This window comes from Mytilus galloprovincialis, chromosome 8, assembly GCF_965363235.1.
Source record: "Mytilus galloprovincialis chromosome 8, xbMytGall1.hap1.1, whole genome shotgun sequence".
Taxonomy (NCBI): Eukaryota; Metazoa; Mollusca; class Bivalvia; order Mytilida; family Mytilidae; genus Mytilus; species Mytilus galloprovincialis.
This window is the reverse complement of record NC_134845.1, coordinates 56,451,086-56,475,283: the sequence shown is the minus strand read 5'-3', so window position 1 is coordinate 56,475,283 and position 24,198 is coordinate 56,451,086. Positions and strand designations below refer to the sequence as shown.

The 24,198-nt window shown below is 32.6% G+C and overlaps 1 long non-coding RNA gene across 1 annotated transcript; it reads left to right on the top strand.

Moving 5' to 3' along the window:
• The first annotated feature begins 5,136 nt into the window (after nucleotides 1-5,136).
• On the top strand, nucleotides 5,137-10,731 carry LOC143043401 (uncharacterized). Its single transcript, XR_012968366.1, has 2 exons — nucleotides 5,137-5,213; nucleotides 8,909-10,731. It is a non-coding gene; the product is annotated as an uncharacterized LOC143043401 (long non-coding RNA).
• The last annotated feature ends 13,467 nt before the right edge of the window (nucleotides 10,732-24,198 follow it).

Genomic DNA, 24,198 nt, shown 5'->3' with positions numbered 1-24,198 from the left:
TAAACGCACAAATGACGTTCACTAAAACCAGAGTTTTTGACGGAAATGCATCGAACTCGAAAGTTGTCTATTGTTTTGTTAATTTCTCCATAAGAGATTAATCAGTCGACTATTTGCATTATTGTAGCCTTTTCAATAGTCGTCTGGTGCGAATAGAACGATAACTCAGTTTTAGAATTTAATATTTTTTGAAACGGTCCATTTCCGGAATTGCATGCGTTATCATCACGATTTTTCATTTGGCCGTCGACGGTAGAACTATTGCTGCATTCTTTGACAAAAAGGTATATTTAATAAGGCAGTATTATCAATGAATTATCGTGGTATCAATTTATGTTAGTAATGTAAGATACCTGAATTAATTGTAATTTTGGCAAGGACAATTCATCGATTCCCCTTGTAAAATATCACTTATCGGCATCTCTTGGCGGCAAACCAGATCAATTTCCTGATGATCTTTACTCCAGCATTCTGATTGTTGTTAATTGCTACATATTACCGTTTTTTTTAAATCAATGTTTGTTTACATTATCAGCAAATGTGAGTAAATTCTAGGTCGAGGTGTCGATCGTAGTGCCACGGTATAGGTTGTTCCAAACCATTGTTTGTTTCTGGTACAGTTTGGCAGTTGTTTATCAAAATAAAGTTGTTGCAACTAAAACACATGTTATCTTCAGTGTGTGTGTGTATTTTTTCCTTCTTTCTAATTAGTAATTTTTTATAAAAACAAAATGTTTTTAAATACATTTGGAAGACAGGATTGTCATGTAATTGTTATTTCCCTTGTTTAAAAATAGAAATTGCGTGTTTCTATATTTAACGATTTACATGCCACTTTTCAGTACATATTTGTTAAATTTAATAGATATTGCTGTTTTGAATTCATTGTTAAAGATAATCATTTATGTTCTAAAGTTCAATATTTGCATCGTTGCTTATCATTTATAACCTTTGTTGAAAGACTTAATAGTTTTATATAAGTTGTTTGAAAAACACATTGTTGATTGAAAGCCCTGAATGGCGCTATACAGGCTGCCTATGGCTATAAAAAAAAGGCTGCCTATGGCTATAGCTATATGTGGTTGTTGACATAATTAAAAGAACTGGAAGGTGTGCTTTGCCGGATGCATTCTTAATTATTAGAGTCATAGAATGCTACATTTCTCTACATACTAAAACATTGTACTATTGAATAAATTATATATTGTTTTCATTTTTTTAAATTTAGAAAGTGCTATTACAATCGGCATCCATCGACATCTTTTTGATCAGTTGTCAAATTAGACCAATCTGTTGTGATCTGCATCCCCTGCATAATTGATCCTTTTTACATGTCGGGCCCCACTCCCTTATTTCTTGAATGGCTTTCAGTTATTTTGTGGACAGGGGGAATTGATTCCCAGTTCTCTTCCCAAACTCGTACTTCACTCCATATTCTGTTCCTCTGCACTCCTGTTTTTCATCAAGTTGAACATGAAATATCTGTTTAACAACACTTTTCTCACGATTTAAACCACCCTGCCTCAAGTTTTCATCCATCATCTAATAGAGCATTTGTATTATTCACATATCAGGATACGTGCACGGATCGACGGATACGTATCGAACAGATTTGTTTACAATAATGATTTGACCCAGATATCAATTAAAATCAAATGCATTAAATAATATTTTCATCGGGACCAACTTGACTTAATTTATCCTTTCCTCATATACGTGTTATACGATACGTCGATACGGATACGCCAGCAAATACTTGATTAATGCAACTGCTCTTCTAGTAGAACATTTGCATTAGGGTGCTATAAACAGTTTCGTATAAAAAAAAACTAGGGGTTATTCCCCAACTAAAAATAGACATGGAGGGAAGTCCCTTTTTATCAACATAATTGGTGAAAAAGTATCATGTTTTTTGTATTCGGTTGTAAAGATATGTTAATTAACTTCAATTAAAACAGGTTGAATGATTAAAATAATTTAAAAAAATAGATTAAATATTCATGTTTTGAGGGGAGACAACACTGTAAACAGTCTGTTTTTTTGGCAGTGAAAATTCAAAATTTATTTGCAGCCACTGTAGCTCTTTTCGGAGCAGGCGAACGTAGCCTGAAGCATGAATTTTTTGAAAGACCAGGTAAAAATCTATGAAATACATACAACTTTGATTATGAAAAATGTGCAGGTATCATGTCTTCAGGGGTGTGCACATGACCTGATTTCAGGGTTTTTAAGCTTAAATTAGGCAATGTTTTTCCCAGTTTCTCTGGATAAAACTTTTTTATACTATTAAAAGTACACTTTTTTTTATTCCATTATAAACTAGAGAACATTCTGATTCCAGTGATATCTAGTTTTATACAAGTATCTTTATTAATCAGTCCACCACTAAGGGTCACTTATACATGGTCCCTCAAAATATGACGTCATAGAAAAAAACTGTTGATTGCACCCTTAATCAACTATTTACTGGCGTATCCGAATCGACGTATCGTATATCACGTATATGAGGAAAGGATAAATTAAGTCAAGTTGGTCCCGATGAAAATATCTAATAATGCATTTAATTTTTTATTGATATCGGGGTGAAATCATTATTGTAAACAAATCTGTTCGATACGTATACGTCGATCCGTGTGCGTATCCTGATACGTGAATAATGCAAATGCTCTACTAAGATCACAAAATTTTACCAACACACATGATAAGACGCAGCTAGTGGAATAGATGCAAGGGGTGATACTGCAATTGCAAAACGGGTAGATACGATCTGTAATTAAATAGTTAAACTAATCAAAAGTTTATTTAGAGTAACAACGTGCCGGATGAACAAAAAGTGTGCCATTTATTGAAAAACATATGGCTTGGTATAACAAGAAAACTTCTTTAGTGTTTAAAAACATTTCTTACGAATCCTATCTGAGTAGTGTTTACTGACCGACGAAGGTCCCCGCCACATTCTTGATATTTTCATTCGAACTTAAGATGCCGGTAATCTAGATGTAGTTATGGCACCCTCAACTTTATGTCACGCTGACGGAGGACGGATGATATATTGCTGTTGTTCTTCTACACTTTTTTGTCCACTCTGGATCTCGGAATTGAATGAACCCAAGTTGATTGAACTATACCATATTGTTAACCACCATGTACATATGTGCAATATGGGGTTGGCATAATCAAGATGGATGCCGTTACAATGGACACGGAACAAATGAAAAATCAAAGAGCAGATTGCTCTGAGGGATACGATTGCCGTTGTTTCATTGACACATGTATACATGTAGCTGGATAATATTATTTTTAAAACTAATTCAACTGCACATGTAAAATAGTTACAAAATAGCCAATCCCGGATAAAAGTGTATTAACAATGTAATTAGGCCTATTGTGTTTTATTTTTGTACTATCAATTCCAAGTTTACTTTCCACTGCAGTCACCGAGACCTAGAGTGAGAGAAGGTATTTCACCTCGTTCATTATCTTATCACCTATTTTCCTACGTTATTTCTAGGAGGCACCCCATTCCTAACTCTTTAAATATTTAATTTCCTTTGGGTCAGTGATCATGACTCCTTTCCGTACACATTTATCGGTTTAAACTGCGATCGTTTTTAATATAATACGACGTTTATTGATAGAACCAGAACGAGATAATACTCGATTTCAGAATTTACGGAAGTTACTAACGGAATGGAGACAACTCGAAACTATAATATGGAAGACTCCGTTTCGCCGAAAGGAGTGTTCTACGATGTGGACAAATTATTATAATTTAAATGATGCATATGATTTACAATTATGCAACAACAATAACCCTCAATAGCGGACATACATAAAAAAGATCACATGAGTTATAAACTAATTAATTGAGTGGGGAATCTAGAGCAACCATTCAATCTAAAACCCCTTGAAGTCAAGAAAACTATACGCATGCGCAACATTTCCAAAACAAACCCTGAAGCAAGAACGTATATTAAATATGTATTAAACGACCTATTCTCTATTTCTTTATGAAAATACAATCTCAAATATCAGTTTCATAACGGTAACATATCAGAAAAACTCCACTTCAGTTCTTATATGACAGAAATAGATTGATCAGAATTCAGAGAAACTCTCGCATTTGACCAAAACTTGGGATTCCCTCTGACGTGTTTCTAAATTTATAAATACACTAAATATAAATACTGTTCAATTCTGATTTTCCGTGTTGTTAAAAACACGCATATAAGTCAAGGGAATTAACAAACATGAAGATTATGAAAAGAACTTTATAGGAAAGTTGTTAAAGTTCAATCCCTTTGTTTGTTTTTACCTTTTAAAGCAAGACAATCATAAGAATCCGAGATGTTCCTTAATGTTTAGAATAAAACGATTGACGTGAGGGAAATGCTCTGAGCCACCGGTATAAGTCGACGGATTGCTTGAAAGCAATCGGATCCCAAAAACCACAGTTTTGGGTTTTGGTAAACTGTTTTGATATGCTTAAACTCAGAATCATTATATTTTAATATAATATAGGTGCCAAGAACAGACTGGTGTTGGATGATTTTGGCAATCATTGTCCAGAACCAACTTTTGTTGCCATGGGAACTACATAAAAAAAAATCAAAAATATCAAAATACTCCAAACTTTATTAAACTTCACAGTAACGATGAGCAACTTTGGAAGATGTGGTATTTGGAGTTGGAATTTTCAAAATGGCTGTTGTTACCATGCAAAAAGGGCAAAAATTTCATTAAAAAAAATTATGCTGCAAACTGGATGAAACTTTATAGAAATGGTAACTAACATGGGCAGAGTTGCATTTTGCAGTTGGAATTTCAAAATGGCCACCGTAACCAGAGAAACAGCAAAAATGTCAAAAATATCATAATGCTTCAAACTTAATGAAACTTTACAAAAATGATATTTTGCTGTAGGCGCACTCTTTGACTTTGTAAGTTTCTAAATGACTGCCTCTCGCCTGGCAATGGGGGAAGGGTGCTATCCGCTGTTGCTTGCAATGGCAAATCTAGTTGATAGTTGCTTTCTTCAATAGTTTTATTCCGTATTTTGCTGAAACTAAGTTGTTGGTTGCTTTCCATTTCAATTTTTTTTTATCACACTTGTTAACTGCTTTTTGTTTTATATTTCAGGCAGTTTCAAAAAATTCTTGTAAGAATGTTAAGTTCTGGTTATTAATAAACAATGGGTACTGAAAGCTACGTGGGTAAGTTCTAGTCACTTTTTACTTGTATATGCGTATTATTAATTCATATTGATTAATTTTGATGTGTATTTCAATCGTAACATTGTTGCAGTGGCGCTAATAAAAAATATAGAACTAAGACCTCGAAACATATCCGGTTGTGTTTATGGTACAAAACTACATACTTCGTCATGCAAAAGAGACTATGTAAAGTCATTGCGAGTACCGATTATTTGTGCTCCTCTGCATCAAGTTAAATAGCACATGGTTTCCCTTTTAGTGACTATTTGCTTTTTATTTGGGGAAATGCCGTTAAACGTCGGTTCTTAATATCATAACATAATATGTGGTACAATTGTATAAAAACATCGACTTTAGCAAAGTTATATTCGTGAACAACTCAGGAAGATACATACTTCTAATTTTTGGCTATAATGATTCTAATTTTGTGGGGAAAAAACACACTAATTCTACAAGAAAATATACTGAAAATGATATTATCAAAATGCTGGCTTTTTGGTCGACAATATATTTGTTGAGTTTGGAGGATTGATAATTCAACAGACAGTTGGTATTTCAATAGGAACTAAGTGTGCACGCCTACTGGCCGATTTGCTTTTGTACTCGTGTGAATCAGAATTGATTTAGAACCTTCTTAAAGCCAAAAAAAAAGCACCTTGCGAAACTCTTTAATTTTACTTTCAGATATATTGATGATGTCCTACATATATCACCGAATAACCCATTATTTAGCCAATACTTACATATCATATATCCCAGTGAATTTGAAATTAGAATACTACCAATACTAGAAGGACTGCTTCATACCTTGATCTTCTTCTCAATATTGACACGAATGGACAACTTTACACTAAAATTTAGAAAAAACGGGACGATTTCAACTTCTTGTTTATCAATTTCCCATTTCTAAACAGTAACCTACCCTTAGTCTTATCGTATGATGTTTACATAATTATCTCAGTTGATTAGTTATGATAATGCATGTTCACACTAAATGGACTTCATATACAGGAGTGTGCTCCTTACGCAGAAACTGCTGCAACAAAGTTATGAGGAGGAAAGATTAAAAATGGCACTCTGTAAATTTTATGGACACCATCGCGAATTGGTGGATCAATACAATGTGTGTGTGTCTAAACTAACTAACTAAGGATAGCTATACCACTTCTTATATTGTGAAATACCTTGTACGTCGTCTGGTCTTTTCAGTATCGAACATGACCTATTTCGGAATATGGCTGTTTTGCTGAGTTTGAATTCGCATTGCTATAAGACGTGTCACGTATTTGCATGCATGTATTAAGTTATGATGTGGTATTTGTAATTATGATCAGATACAGTTAAAATGTCTATCTAATGTAATTCTATTTTTTTTAATTTTCTATTCGTTTGTCTTTTTCACTGGGGTAAAGCTGATGACCGTAACTGCATTCACGGTCATCCCAAGATGTCAGATGAAATAATAGGTCAGTATCTGTATTGTCTGTTACAGTGTTTCTATATCATTTTCTTTACAAAGGAGACATTGATACGATGTAAATTATTAAAAGATTCACACGGAAATCACAAATTACTTCCGAAAAATGTGCATGAAACAGGAAATTCGATTTAAAAAAATCGTTAATATGACCGTAAATCACAATCGAGATGACCGTAACAGAATCAGCAATTCATAACAAGGGTGACCGTAATTGGTTAAAAGATGACGGTGACCGTAATTTGTAAAGGATGACCGTAATTTCTAAATGATGACCGTAACTTTTAAAGGATGATCGTCAATTCTAAGAAATATCTGTATTTGTATAACTACTTTTTTGTATCAAATGATTAATGGTGTAGACATAGGCGGATCTAGGGGGCCCTAGGGGGCCCGCCTTCCCTTTCGTGGGAAAAATTTGGTTGATTATGTAGGGAATCATTGAAGCATGACTGGAGCGCCCCCCTGAGGAAACGTTCTGGATCCACCACTGGTAGATATAAAACGTATATATATGAGAGTATTATCCTATAGGTAGGAGAGAATAAGACGTGCTTTAAATACAAAGTTCACCATATATATCTTTTTTTACGGTAGAGGTATAATTTTTAAAATGAACATACAACAAGACATGCGCATGAAAAAGTGGGGAAAACATGCAACAAAAGCGCGATTAGTTGTCACTTACAAGTATAATTAAAAAAAAAAACAACCTCCAACTAAAAGCCAAAAGATTTTTTTTATTTCTGGAAATCCTTGTAATGATATATAATAAATGCACTTTTTTAAAAATCCCAATGGATGTACACCCATTGATATTATATCGTCTTTGATTTGTCTTCTATTTTGTCTTGCAAGTAAAATAACAGAACCTGTTTTTAAAATACTACGACCAAACTAGTGAAGGCGAGCTCCAGCAAAATAGATCCTTAAAATAGTCTTGTGAGTATATAGCGTATCACAAGGGACAGGGGCGGATTAAGCCATTTTCAAAAATGGGGGGTCCCAACCCAGGGTAAAGGGGGTTCAAACTATGTGTCCCCATTCAAATGCACTGATCGGTAAATAAAAAGGGGGTTCCAACCCCCGGACCCCCTTGGATCCACCACTGACGGGAACCTTGTCAATTTGTATGTATAGCAATGTTATTCATATATAAAGACAAACTAAGATTTTAATCTGCTTCCTCTGGAACCATACACACAGGCTCGATTACCGGATATTCATATGTTTGATTAGCATTTTTTATGCTCCATTCATGGGCATTATGTTTTCTTGTCTGTGCGTCCGTTCGTTTGTTTGTCCGTTCGTCAGCTCGTTCGTCCGTCTGTCCCACCTCAGGTTAAAGTTTTTGGTCGAGGATGTTTTTGATGACGTTGAAGTCTAATCAACTTGAAAATTAGTACACATGTTTTCTATGATAGGATCTTTCTAATCATAATGCCAAATAACAGTTTTTTTCCCCATTTTAACGGTCATCTTTTACAAGTTACGGTCATCTGTTTACCAATCACGGTCATCCTTGTTTTATGTTACGGTCATCTTGAAAATATTTTGATAATGATTTACGGACATCTTAGCGATTTTTTCAAATTGAATTTCGCGTTTCCTGAACATTTTTCGGTAGTAATTTGTGATTTCTGTGTGAATATTTTATAAATTTACATCGTATCAATGTATACTTTGTAAAGAAAATGATATAAAAACACTGTAACAGACAATACAGAAACTGATTAATTTTTCATCCGACATCTTGGGATGACCGTAAATGCAGTTACGGTCATCAGCTTTACCCCAGTGTATTTGAAATACAGTAACTGTTAACTACTTATACAATCGGTCGTCTTTGATCTATCAATCAAACTGAAGTTTGACCTTCAAAGAAGTAGGGACAATATGGACCTTATCTGGTCCAAATATAAGTGAAAAAAAGCTACTTAACAAATTTCGAAAACTTGCTCTAACTATACACACTAACTTAAACGATGTGCAGGAATAAATATAATAAATTGCACATTTAACCGGGCAATTACTATTACAACAATGCATAAAATCAACATATAACGTCATCATCGACATGTGCAGTTCAATCATATTTCTTGATCCAATGCATTTTCAAATGTTATGTGCACATTTAAATATGTATCAAAACCTTATATTCTTAGACCAAAACTTATTTATGCACCGAGTCCTTTAAGTTTTTTGTTTTTTTCTTTAGTGTTTAGCAACAAAGGAGGAACAGGCAAAACTACTTTGGCTTTCCAACTGGCAGCTGAGTATGCACTACAACATGAGGATTATCAGGTAGTGGTGATAGACCTGTGCCCACAAGCAAATGTTTCTCAAACTTTACTTTCAAAGACCCAGAAATATCCATTGAGATCACAACCTGGACAATTCTACGTTTCCAAAGCATCTAAACCATTTTTAAAGAAAGTAGATTCAGGAGAGGAATATGAAAAGACAGTTTGTGGCTATTTAATGGCGATGCTTGATGAAGAAGACAGTCAAATTGGAACATTGGATTGCCAGAAGTTTTTGATAAAAGTACACAGATACAACCGTGAGATTCCTAAAAATGTTTTTCTTCTGTGTGGTGATCGTTATCTTGATGTTCTTTCGAAAAGGCTAGAACAAGAAAGGCAAGTAACTCCATCTCGCTACGATAATCCATGGAAAAGAGTTACCCTTTTCATTAAAGATTTCATCGACAGCGTGAGTGATGATCCTTATTGGCGTAGAAGTTGTTTTGTCATTGATACGAATTCTAACTTTTCTATTTACACAGAAATGGCGATTAGTGCCGCCAAAAACCTGATCGTACCGTTTACAGCTGACGATTTTTCGTTGTCTGCTATAGAATCTATGCTGTACATGGTATATGGATATGAGTCGGTTAAAGATAAAGATGAAAGATTACCTAGCTTCAAAGAATCTCAGTACTTTTGGTTAGCTAAAAAAAATAGAATAGAGTGTTCAAAGTTATTATTTTTTGTTTTTAACAGAGTAACATTTTATGAGTCCAAAGCTGCAAATGCATTTGATGCCATCAGGGGTAGGCTTATATACATTTTGAAACAAGTATTGAAATGCGATAGCAGAAGACGAAGAAAAATATTTCGTTTTTCACCTGATTTTTGGGATGACAAAAATATTTGGAATTACAAAACAATCCAAAAGAGGTATATTGTTGATGTACACGACTTTCACACAACGGGAATAGTTTCTTTACATTCTGGGTGTCCAATGTCAGAAGTGGAAAACGGTTATCACCGAGTCTATCGTCGTACATGTCAAGTAAACATGTCTAGGGTTCTTAAATATAATGACGACATTAACAAAATACTGCAAAAGATGTCTTAGTTTTGTAAAACAAAACCACAAATATTTGTATTCGGTTATTAATATTAAAGTAGAATTTTATATTGCACGAGCTTGCGAGTGCAATATATGTTCTACGAGGGACAATATTCCCCAATATTCATGCAATAACCCTTTTATTGTATATCAATATAATATTTGAAAGTAAAAATTGGTTTAAACTAAGATTTTGTCGTTGATGACGTCTTGAATTTTAAAGATTTATTGCACTAGTGCAATATTGGAATTTATTGCACACTAACGTTTGGTTACTTTCTGTGGGAAATATTATATTGCTATGCAATAATACTGTATTTTACACAAGTCATGTGCAATATAAATGAATAATTAATTGAATGAATGAATAAATAAATGTTATGCTATTTGTCATAATTAACTTTATGTTTTATAGCTGTATACGTATTAAGATTTTTCAACGGTATTATTATACATACATGATTATTTCCCTATAAATTAAAAAAGCAACTTGTTATTCCTTGGTGCCCGTAGAAATTTTGCTTTTTACATTTTTATAAGAAAATTTAGTTTGACCTTAAAGTATGTTTTTTTTTATTTTGAGATGTTTGTCCAATTAGCATTTAAAGGTCTGATAGTATATGAAAACAAAATGTGAATTTACAAGTTTGTAAAAATGTTTGAGAATAAATTATTATTATTGTACATGTTGCATTTTGTGTTGTATATAAACAAAGCAGTCGTTAGTATTAGAACTATATGTAGGAAGATATAAAAATAATAAAATTGAGAATGGAAATGGGGTATGCATCAAAGAGACAACAACCCGACCATAGAACAGACAATAAATATGTTTTCTCTATTACTCTAAAACCAGTTATTGGCATGCAATCGGTTATGTTCCTGTCGTATAGTTTATAACGGGATGATACTAAACCTATGTTTGGAGGGATTGTGCTCGATTTGCATAACATGAGACATACTCTTTCGATCAGTTTGATTGAGTTCGGGAACTGTAATATCAGTTACTGCTAATAGTCATCTGATTAATTATGAGTATCATTGTCATTGCAGCTTAGTTAGTTTCTGCTGTTTACGCCTCTTATATATGACTAGGACTTGTTTCAAACTGAGATTAACTGTGCGTATTTCTGTGTGTTTGTTTATTTCAAATTGGCAAGAGTAATAGGATAGTGATCAAGGTCTCACAAAACGCATTGAAACCCTGTCGCATTAATGGCCCTTTCCCAAGTCGGGAACCTGTAGTATTTGTTAATACTTGTTTACGTTTTTCATCATATTTACCCCCAAAAGACTAGATAACAGTTGGAATACACATGGCAAATTTACTAAAAAATAACAGTAAAAACCATTATCCTATTGTTTGTAATAGTATAATTTCAAAGATAATTTGACGCTTACACTAAAAAAATGCAAACTAAGAAGGACTCAAAGCCTGGTGTGGTAATATGCAATGATTAAATGTTTGCTACGATTTTCTATTCGTTGTCCGTTATTAATTAAAATATTTTGTAGGAGGTGATGAACACTACCTATTGTACAATAACGTTTTAAGTTTTTCGATTGAATGGAACCGCTTTTTCTAACATTAACTGTGTTTCTAGAGTAGAATTACATGCCGTCAAATCGATTTCCCCTTACCCAAAAGTCAATATAAGATATGTATTCTCCACAAACTTGAATTTGTTTTACATTTTATCTTCAGCTTTTTAAATCATCAATTGGTTCAGAACTAATTTTTATTACTGCGGTTACTCTTAGATTGAAAACGTGTGTCTGGTTTACAAATAATAAAAAAAAAACAGATATAATTAAGAATAAAATTGAGAATGAAATTGGGAATGTGGCAAAGAGACAACAACCCGATCATAGAACAGACAACAGCAGAAGGTCACCAACAGGTCTTCAATGCATCGAGAAATTCCCACACACGGAGTCGTCTTTCAGCTGGCCCCTAAACAAATATATATACTAGTTCAGTGATAATAATTGCCATACTAAACTCCAAATTGTACACAAGAAACTAAAATTAAAAAGAATACAAGACTAGCAAAGGCCAGTGAAACTCTTTTCAACTGATTTTCAAGCTTATTTTACACCCGAATGTACAATTTTGAGTATGCATATGAACTTTCATTCATTCAACTTTTCACAGTTTTAGCTAGAAATACCAAATCTAATACCCAAATTTCTGAGTCGGAGTACGACTGTGGTAGTCAAAACTATACACAAATTTCGAGTTCGATGCATTTTCGTGAAAAACTTTGATTTTAGTTAATGTTATTCTTGCGTTAAGAGGCATCGTAAATTTCGTTCAAATGTTGAGTAAGCGGGTGGTTACAAAAATATGATGCTATGTTGCACGAATTAGTCGGATAATTAAATTCTTATAATTGCCAATCAACACTGCTGTCATTATGGAATTGAGACTATGAAAAACGTCTTCTATGTAAAACGTATTCCATGAGAACGCGGTGTGTCAGTATATGATCACCCCGATGGCCGGAGGCCAGAGGGTGATCTAACACTGACACACCAAGTCCGAATTGAATAACTATTTTACATCACAGCTGTTTAAGATAAGACGAAAAACCATCTACAATTCATAACATTTAGTTTAGAACGCCACACAACCACTACAGATCTTGTGATGTCCGTTTGAAAATATAACAAAAGATTATAACCCGTAAGTCAAGTCGTTATGATTAGATATGTGTTAAGTGTTATGATATTTGTACATTTTTTAATGTTCAAATTAAAAGTATTAATCAGACACTGTCGTTTATCTTTCCTTATAAATCCACCAATTGAAAGAATTGTCAAAATCGTTACGACTGGAGCACCTGATATCCCTGATATGTGGTGTTTTGAGTACCATTGTCTGTCTTTGTCCTTTTTAACCATGATGTTGTCCCTCTGGTATCTTTCTACTTTCTTTTACCAATATAATTATATTAAATGAGAGCTAAATGAAATACTACAAATTTATAAAACAAGCCGGTAGCATTGTCATTCATTAAATGGAGTACGATTTCGCCCCAAAGATAAAAAAAAATAAATTTAAATCGCATCATTCAGTTCAACAAAACAGGTGTTAATATGAATTGAGAAAAAGAATTAAACAATGAACAGTCTACGTCAATATATATACAATATAGGAGCCTCGCTTTTCGTCCTGTTTCTAAAGCTCATACAAATAAATTTTATATTTTCCGACAATGTACATATATTGTTTTTATCTTGAAATTTAAACGCGGACCGCGATGAGGACACACAAAATGAACTGGTTTACAAAAAGAAAAATCCCCATTACCCCGTGCTCAACATGGAAGCGGGGTAACAGGAGACTATATTTGTACATGTACAAATAAAGCAAAAATTTATTTGTATACTTGTTATTTGCACAATAGAAGGCTGGTTGCTGGATAAATAAATAAATACTATTACATATTCTGTTACTTCCGTTCATTACATTGGCATACAGAAACTCATGCGATAATAATCGAAAGCAGTTGATATAAAACGGAAGCAGTTGCTATAAACCGGAAGCAGTTGATAACAAAAAGACATTTCACACGGCTAAATCAATTCTTCGAATTATATGAATAAATATATGTAAAACGTCTTTTTATCATGGGGTCGATTTTACCCTTATTAAATATAATTATATGATAAAACATGTTAAAGGTTATTCAAAAAGAATTAGACACCAAGACGCGGACGTAAAAGTTCGATAATTTAATTATCAAGATTGGATCAATCCGATAATTCACTGGCACCAATGTATAAATATATATGTAGACTGTTAATACCTTTAGTAGTTAAGAAATATACAACATCAATCAATTTCAAAAATATATGTGGTACAACTACATAACGAAAAACTATCAATGAATAGACACTTATATTACAATGGGTCCTACACTTTATTCTTCTATCCAAAGGTCTGTAGAAGCTGAATTCTTCTATCTCATAATATGCATCACATAATAGTGATTGATATATCATTAAAGAAAGGTGTCATGATAGCTAGGAAATAAAAACATTAATCCTTGCGATATTTTCAATGACATATATTAGTGGATGGGGCTTTTGGCATACATCAACATATAAATGGGAAGATTTTTTAAACCCCGTCTTGATGTCCGGACCCAATTTTGAAAGTCGATACCAGAGCCGAACGTTACCAAATGTTTTATAGCCAAAGCCATTGCTTCAAATTTAAAAACATTTATTAAAAAGGTATATGAATCATCTTTAAACACAGAAATACATTTTAAAAGATAGCGAAGGGCACAACTCTTGAACGGTTAAAATCAAAACTGAACTTAACCTGTATCTTATAGTCCAATAGTTATCAAAGGTACCAGGATTATAATTTAGTACGTCAGACGCGCGTTTCGTCTACATAAGACTCATCAGTGACGCTCACATCAAAGTATTTATATAGCCAAACAAGTACAAAGTTGAAGAGCATTGAGGATCCAAAATTCCAAAAAGTTGTGCAAAATACGGCTAAGGTAATCTATGCCTGGGATAAGAAAATCCTTAGTTTTTCGAAAAATTTAAAGTTTTGTAAACAGGAAATTTATACAAATGACCACATTAATGTTTTTCATGTCAACACCGAAATGTTGAGTTCTGGGCTGGTGATACCCTCGGGGACGAAACGTCCACCAGCAGTTGCATCGACCCAGTGGTGTAAATAGTTATCGGAGGTACCAGGATTATAATTTATTACGTCAGACACGCGTTACGTCTACAGTTATTGTCTAACTGTTTAAATCTGAAAAATTTTGGTCAAGGAGTACTTAACATAAACAGTGATAAAAACATAAAAGATATTACAATTCTAAAGATTACTTTGAGCATTGCTCTTAAATAGAAACCTTCATCGAATTTGGTTTGTATTTCATCATTACCGTTTTACATTTAAAAAGATAAGAACTAGTGGTCGTGTATACTCCTCTCGAAATCGTTCTTCTGTTCTTCTTTGAGCTAGGTATTGCAACTGTCAGGACTTTGAATTCGATATCTACATATATATTTTTTTTATTATTTTACCTTTAAGAGTTTAACTACAAAAAAGTTAGACAAATATAATATTAAAATACCTGTATGCATAAATACATTAAAGTTAACTACACAAATGATTGGCTCCAAGTCAGGAGACCGGCCTTAATTAATCTTGTAGAATTTCTTATATATATTTCGGGGTTAAGTATGGGATCCATTATCACTGAACTAGATATAGGAAGATGTGGTGTGAGTGCCAATGAGACATTTCTCCATCAAATAACAATTTAATAAAAGTAAACCATTATCGGTCAATGTACGGCCTTCAACACGGAGCCTTGGCTCACACCAAACAACAAGCTATAAAGGGCCCCCAAATTACTTGTGTAAAACCATTCAAACGGGAAAACCAACGGTCTAATATATGTAAAAAACGAGAAACGAGTAACACGTATAAGTCACATAAACAAACGACAACTACTGTACATCAGATTCCTAGTACACATGTTTATTTAGGGGCCAGCTGGAGCACGCCTCCGGGTGCGTGATATTCTTGCTTTATTAAAGACCCATTGGTGACCCTCGGCTGTTTCCGCTCTTTAGTCGGGTTGTTGTCTCTTTGATACATTTCCAATTTCGACTATAATTTTTATTGAAGAACTAAGAAAAGTGAAGGGATTGAAAATCTGTTATGCCATACATCGCAAGAGGACAACTATATGTAATGTTTAAGAAAACGTTTAATATCAATAATGTTTCATTATTTGTTCAAAAATACATTATTCAACATGAAACTGAAGTTTGTACTCCTTAGATAATGATGTACAAAAACTATCAAAATTTTAGGAGTTGAAACAGATAATTTATAAAAATCAACATTTACACAAAAGTCATCTGATTGAGGAGTTTTGTTATTAACAGTTATAACTCTTAATTAAGATTAAAAAAAAATAGTTTTTTTACGTTTGTTAAAAAGAAGCAGTGGATAACAGTAATACATTATCATTTTATAAATAAATTAGAAACAAGTACTCTCCCTACTCCGATAGGAGAAGCCTTCATATAGTACTTTAATCAAATGCATGAAAGACAATAACTGCTTATGTGTTTAGATATTATCTGTATGTATAAGAGGCGCAGATACAGGTGTAATGCGAGTTTCATGCATCATCATAGTCACTAATCAGTTTTGACCCTTCAATTTAGTCTGCATATTATGTTTGCCTTGTAAGTTAGAACAACTGACATTCATTGCGTTTACTTTCGATATTAAGACATATGTTTTTGTTTTTCTACCTTAGAAGCTTAATCTTTTTTTTTTTAAATCACACAATCTGCCGATGACATGTAAGCCAAAACGAATCTTGCATGGTCAACACAAATGCATCGCTCAAAGTTGATAGTTATATATTATAACATAACAACTAATTCTAACATTAAAAAAAATCCAGAGTCAGAGTTAGGACAAAAGTGTATGAATTGTCCTAAGCTTACGAATTTTGAACTGATTGTTACATTACTTTTTATTATTGACATTTTTGCATGATTGATTTTGTGTCAAACACCAAGAGTTTCTATTATACTATACACATCCTGAACACATGTAAGTGTTTGACTGGAAGATTGGCGTCGCACAAAATGAAATTAATTCTGCTGTTCATAGATGTAAGGTTTGGTATGAGCGCAAACGGGACAGCTCTCCATCGATGACTTAATATGTAAAAATTAAACCAAAGCATGGCCTGCAGCACAGAGCCTTGTCTAGTACCGAAAAAACGCTATGAAGGGCCCGACAAATTTCTTATGTAAAACAATGCTCATGTTTCCTTTTGAGCATAAGTTGTTCACGAATAATGCCATTGGAATGCGACTGCCATATCTGTATAAAAACAAATACAGGCGACCGATATCTGTTGGACTGTTATGTATAATAAAACACCCCATTGCAGGATAATACGTAATGACATGAACTTTCTATGTTTATTTTAAGATATTATATCAGAACTTATAATCTAAAAAGTGTAAGGCAATACAATATTTGACCTTTATAAACAACATTAAATAGATTATGTAGTCGCGTAATATATGATATATGATAGATACTGATTACCATGGCACTGACACTAATACGATAAGTTCGTTGAGTTTAAAGCAGGGGCTAGACTGCCAAAAAAAAACCAAACCCAAAAATACTAACTTGCGATGGAAATGTATTCAAATCATATATAAAGATAAAAATTGCAAGTGTTTATGAAACTTAAAGTTAAAAAAAGAATTTTGCATATGTTTTTGATACTAAATGGATAGTTTTTATTATAAACCTTATTTACAAATTCTTTTTTATTAAGAAAATTCTATATTTTTTTCAAATTATTAAGAAATTTCCTTTTTTTAATTGTTTGTTTCCAGTAAACAACTCCTCCGATATGTTTTCCGTACACAGTGAACTCAGTGTGACCTTTCTCGTACACATTCATGATCGCAATACGTATTGCGATTGTACGGTATGGATGCGAAATAAAAAATAAAATCGTGCACAGAAGACTAAGTTTATGATATACACATGCATTGGTTAAATAATTGAATAAACATTATTTTTCACCAGTCACTCATTTCATATGACTTTAATTTTTATTACTTTCTTTGTTATATAAAGGCAACAATAGTATACAGCTGTTCGAAAGTCATAAATCGATTGAGAGAAAAACAAATCCGGTTTAAAAACTCAAAGGCCTGATTTGAAAATTAAAAGTGATAAACGTATTTCTTACTATTGTAGTTAACTGTTTAATTATATTCAATAACTTACTCGTGTTACTACATTGTATTATTTTGGCTCATTTATACACTAATAATGGCTGTACGTAAGGATGCATTTTTTTTTTTTTTACATAATATTAATTTAAATTAAAAAATAAACAAGTAAATCTGACTGTTGCTGAAGACAAATACCCACTTGAAAAATAATTGTATACATGCGACATTATTCGTTATATTTTTTAATGGGTAGCACTTAAAAGAAACATAATAACTTCATGCTGCAACTTTTGTTAAATTGTGTCAGTTGTAGTACAGGCAGTTGGATCTTTTCATTAAACAATTATTGTTATGCGGAAAAAACACACCAAATCATGACACAATGAATACTGAATTCAAAAAAAGAAGATGTGGTATGATTACCAATCGGACAACTCTCAAAAAGAGACCAAATGACTTAGACATTAACAACTATAAGTCATTGTACGGCGTTTAACAATGAGAAAATCCTATACCACATATTAGTCAGCTAAAACGAAATGACAAAAATAAAACGATTCAAACGATTTTTTTACAACATAATGACCTCCCCAATATTCTTCACAGCAGTTAACGACAATTACTGACTTACAGGCCTCTGATTTCGGACAGGCAAGTACACAATATGGCGAATTACAAATCATAACCCTCTTCCAACCTCGAACAGTGATGTAACAGTAAGATAGCAACAAACTTTAAAAATCAGTTGAAAAAGGCTTAACTTATCAGTTGGATACAAAATGTACAAATATAAATACATATAACACAGAATGGACGTGGTCGGGTGAAGATCTGAGAGAAATCGCAGTTATTAACATCTAATAAATGAAAATCATGCATCTAAGACTCAATCATCAATTGGTACACATCCAACGTCCAATAAATGTAATCTAAAGACATCCTAACCTTGTACATACCTAAGATCCCAGGATCAACATATTGTTGTGATATGAAGGTACTTAATATGTAAATAATAATATTAAGTTGCTTTTAATTTACTGATAACAAAATCAATATCAATACCAATAGAAAAAAAACAAAGATCTGATAACAGTGAGGAATTATTTACATTTTATAATAATTTTTTTTTTAAGGTAGTGTTATTTTCGTTCGTCATCTTGGATTGTAAATAACAGAGAAGCTAATGTCTAGATTTTCAAATAAATAAGCCAAAATTTGATGAGGAATGCAGATAACTTATGTGAATTTTAATTTAAAATATTTTGACTTCTAAATATTAATATTTTTACTAGCGGAGATTATTTTTGCTTGAATTTAAATGTTTTTAAATTGATATTTTAAGTAACTCTGAACAAGCTGAAATAGTGCATTTTCTGAAGTACTGCGCAAGAAATTTTGCTATCTTATATATTCGCCGGAAAAACGTATGGTGACCTTATCATTTCTATTGGTATTCTCAAAGCTTTTTAAAGGATACTTTATCGAATTTTATTTTACAATTCTACAGTTTAGTTTAGCTTCTAATCACATAATGATGTTTTTTCCTGTATCAGTCATACAAAATGTGCCATTTGTTCACAACCTGTCGCTTGCGAAAATGATCAGTGACCTATCATTTGTATTATGTTTTTGAACATATCACAATACATACTACGTTTTTGCAAAGTATTAATTAATTAAATCATTTTTAATTTATACTTCCATACCAAGTTAAGAATTGATAAGTTTAATCTGATTGTCTCATGATTACCGGGCTCGATAAACAACCTTACGTAAAAATGAGGATGTGCTATCCCGTTTGATATAAGTTATAGACAAACTTCAAAACCAAATTTGTATTTTATTGAAGAATTTAATAAAGGTTTGAAGAAATTTGTGGTAATTTGTTTTAAAGTGCATCTAAAAATCGTAGATCTATTTGAATACTTTTATGACTCAAAATGTTGTCTTCACAAATTTTAAAAAATAAAATCAATGTAAAAGTAGGTTTACGATAAAAAAAAATAACGAATGGAGCAAAAGTTCCCTTCATGCAAACACGAATCCTACCCCAAAACAGATTTTGGACAATTTGCTTCACCAAACAATAATATACTATGTCATGAAACTAACAAGTATATGTAAATATGTGTTAAACGGATAATATATATGCAGAAGAAAGACAAATACACAGTAATGGTCTTCATTAAAAACTATTCGAATGGATTTGCTTGGACAACGCATTGGAAGTAAACTAATAAAATTAATGTTATTTCCGTTCGCGTATATGATAGACCTCACAGCTTGATATATATCATCACTACACGCACTAATAATTTCCGTATGTTTATTTCATTTCAGCAACATTTAAAAAAAAAGTCGCGTTTTACCCTTTTTGGTTGGAGTGTAGAACCTTTAAAAAGCACTCGGCAAGAACATGTATACAGGCAAAACATTGGACGTTTAGCATACATCATTTCTATATTTCTCCAGTTTATTCAAACAAATATATGCAAACGTTTCAATTGATATATATCATGATTATTTTTCTCTTTTGTTCGAAACAGCTATTCCGTTGTTTTATTTGATTGTTTTCCGTTAATTTATAACAAACAAAAACATTGGATATTACTAATTATTTGCGGAAACTATTTCAATATCAACAAATTGTATTAAGGTAAGGAACAAAGACTTTCCATAAATCATATAATTTTCAGATCATTTTGTGTAAGCTCAAAAATCATTTTAAAGAAAATTATGAATACAGGATATAATAAAATAGAATATAAAAGCAAAATATTAATTATACATATTCCTTTTTCTTTTTTTACTGATGATGCACTTTATAGGTTACCAGATATTCGATGGTTGGTAGCTGTTTCATTAACGGTAATACCCATCTCCTTGTTTTTATAAATGTTAACATTTCTCAAATTTGAATGGAATATGAAGCTGCCATTCTTACGACATTTTCTTTTACTCTTTTTGAAGGCATGTTATCCCTTAGTTTTAAGAACTGAATATGCTTCTTTGTCAGATGATGATCAACGATCGCGAATTATTATGATCACATATTGGAAACACACGAACTAGATAGTAAGAACACCATGTTTTTATTTATCATGTGTTCTTATATAGCACGCATGAAAATGTTGCAAACATACCAAACTCCAGGTTCAGTTTAAAGGTGGGAGTCCATAGAACATGACAAAATCAAACGTTATTGTGATATCAACAGAAAAAATAGAAACTATCATATTCCTGAATTGATACAGACATTTTAACGTTGAATCTAATTGGATATTAAAATTATTTGTGAATGTAAAAAGTATTTAGATACTTTTTTGTTCATTTTTATTAGACATAGGAGCTTACATCACGACATATGATATAGTGTATGTAACAAAAGGAGAGTCGGCAGTCTTGAAATGTCAAGCTAATCTGAGTGGCATAGCCACGTGGGAAGGATCTGCTGAAGTATTTGCTTCCGTTAAATACTCTGATGGATTGGATATAAAGCCCTCGTTGTTGAATAAGAGCAAAATTAACATTGTTGGAAACATGTCTAACGATGAATATAAAATGCAAATAACTAATGTCTCGGCGATAGAAGAAGGAATTTATAAATGTTTCCAGTTTAATAGATAGCAAAAAATATTCGTGAAACGTTTTTAACGTTGCTTATACAAGGCAACTACTGTTACAGTTAAACTAGTACAATACTTGAGAACTTTTTGTTAGTGAGGCCTCATTTTGACACTTTCAATTCAAAATCTAAAAGTGCCATTTCAAGACCGGTCTTATTTTAGATCATGAAGTTTTCTGTAAAATATGGTGCTTTGTGCACAAATCGCATTGTAACGTCGTCGATTTATACTGGTTGAGGTTGATTGAGTATTTTATAATGACTGTAGGCATATGACGTAAGAAACAACCCTATCCTAGATTTACTTTGCTTTCCTAAAAAAATACCTTATTAAGTCTGACGTCAATTAAAAATTTCAGTAAAATATGACGGTTTTATACACAAATGACATTGTTTAGTGAGTATTTTATTATAGCCCTATCATAATTTCAAGCTTATTTCATCACATAATAATCTAATTTAGTTAGTTGAATTCGTTTCAGGTTTTTGAAATTCCAAAGGTGATCATATCGATTATTCTGTCTTGTGCACAACGCAACGAAACAAAAAGGATGGTTAAAAAGCAACTCGCCTCCTACAAATTGGGCGTTCATGTTACTACATGTAGTTGACCTTTGCGTTGATATCCTTTAGATTTACATATTTTGAATAACTAAAAAATGTTATAGTGATATCACTTAGTGTTTACGATACTTTTGATACCTTTCCTGAAATTCTCCAGACATCGAATCTTTTACAAAAATTCATCCTATAACAGCTATAACAGTAAATTACAGCAAATTCGCGGTAGTGTTCTAGTGTACATTACAATTCGAAAGACTGATCGGGATATAAAATATGACCAAGAGGGATATGCGCAATTTACGAAAGATCGATGTCTAAATCAACTAGATTGATTAAACATAGTTAAACTAGTTTTGCCAGATTTATGTATACAAAGCTATGAATGATACTAATAGGAATGTGAAATATATATCGGTGAGACATTTTCATTGTAATATGTTTAAATGTTACTTTTAAAAATGTATAGATAGTCTGTCACTCTATCTACACACATATATATACTCTATCTACACACATATATATATATATATATATATATATATATATATATATATATATATATATATATATATATATATATATATATGTGTGTAGATAGAGTGACAGACTATCTATACATTTTTAAAAGTAACATTTAAACATATTACAATGAAAATGTCTCACCGATATTAAAGTAAAACATTAAAAAAAATGTTAAAAAATTATATATGTGATTGCCAATGACTGACACAACTCGTCATCAGATGCAAATGTATACAAGAAGTATGTTAATTACTAGTACTTCAATCTTATGACATACATCATGTACTACACAGCTGCTTTTGGATAGGTAATATTTCTGTACTTAAAAATCTGTATTTAGTACTATTTCTTTGCTTTAATTATTGTAATATTTAGGTACTTGTATTTTCCAGTACTTGATATGTACTCAAAATATTGGTACAAAAATAATACCAACAATGATCACAGTATTCCATGTTTGAACATCATAACTTCATGAGATATGAAAAAGACAAACTTCCAAAATGCTGAAAATGTAACCGTGCAACTCAAAATCTGGAGTACTTAAATTTCAAGTACAAATCAAGTACTGTTAACTAATAACATTAACGGTATCAATTTTTCTGCACCAGATGCGCATTTCGACAATACATGTCTCTTCAGTGATGCTCGTGGCCAAAATGTGTAAAATCCAAAGCTTTATAAAAGATGAAGAGCTATAATCCAAAAGTTCCAAAAGGTATAGCCAAATCCGTTAAAGGAATCAGAGCTTTGCATGAGGGAGATACATTCCTTAATTTATAATAAGATTCATCATTTTGTAACAGCAAATTTAATAACACAAAAATCCGTATTTTCATGCCAGTACCGGAGTACTGGCTACTGGGCTGGTGATACCCTCGGGAACTAACAGTCCACCAGCAGAGGCATCGACCCGGTGGTAGTAATAACATTAACGGTATCAATTTTTCTGCACCAGATGCGCATTTCGACAATACATGTCTCTTCAGTGATGCTCGTGGCCAAAATGTGTAAAATCCAAAGCTTTATAAAAGATGAAGAGCTATAATTCAAAAGTTCCAAAAAGTATAGCCAAATCCGCTAAAGGAATCAGAGCTTTGCATGAGGGAGATACATTCCTTAATTTATAATAAGATTCATCATTTTGTAACAGCAAATTTAATAACACAAAAAATCCGTATTTTCATGCCAGTACCGGAGTACTGGCTAACGGGCTGATGAAACCCTCGGGGACTAACAGTCCACCAGCAGAGGCATCGACCCGGTGGTAGTAATAACATTAACGGTATCAATGTTTCTGCACCAGATGCGCTTTTTGACAGTACATGTCTCTTCAGGGATGCTCGTGGCCAAAATGTGTAAAATCCAAAGCTTGATACAAGATGAAGAGCTATAGTTCAAAAGTTCCAAAAAGTATAGCCAAATCCGCTAAAGGAATCAGAGCTTTGCATGAGGGAGATACATTCCATAATTTATAATAAGATTCATCATTTTGTAACAGCAAATTTAATAACACAAAAAATCCGTATTTTCATGCCAGTACCGGAGTACTGGCTACTGGGCTGGTGATACCCTCGAGGACTAACAGTCCACCAGCAGAGGCATCGACCTAGTGGTAGTAATAACATTAACGGTATCAATTTTTCTGCACCAAATGCGCATTTCGA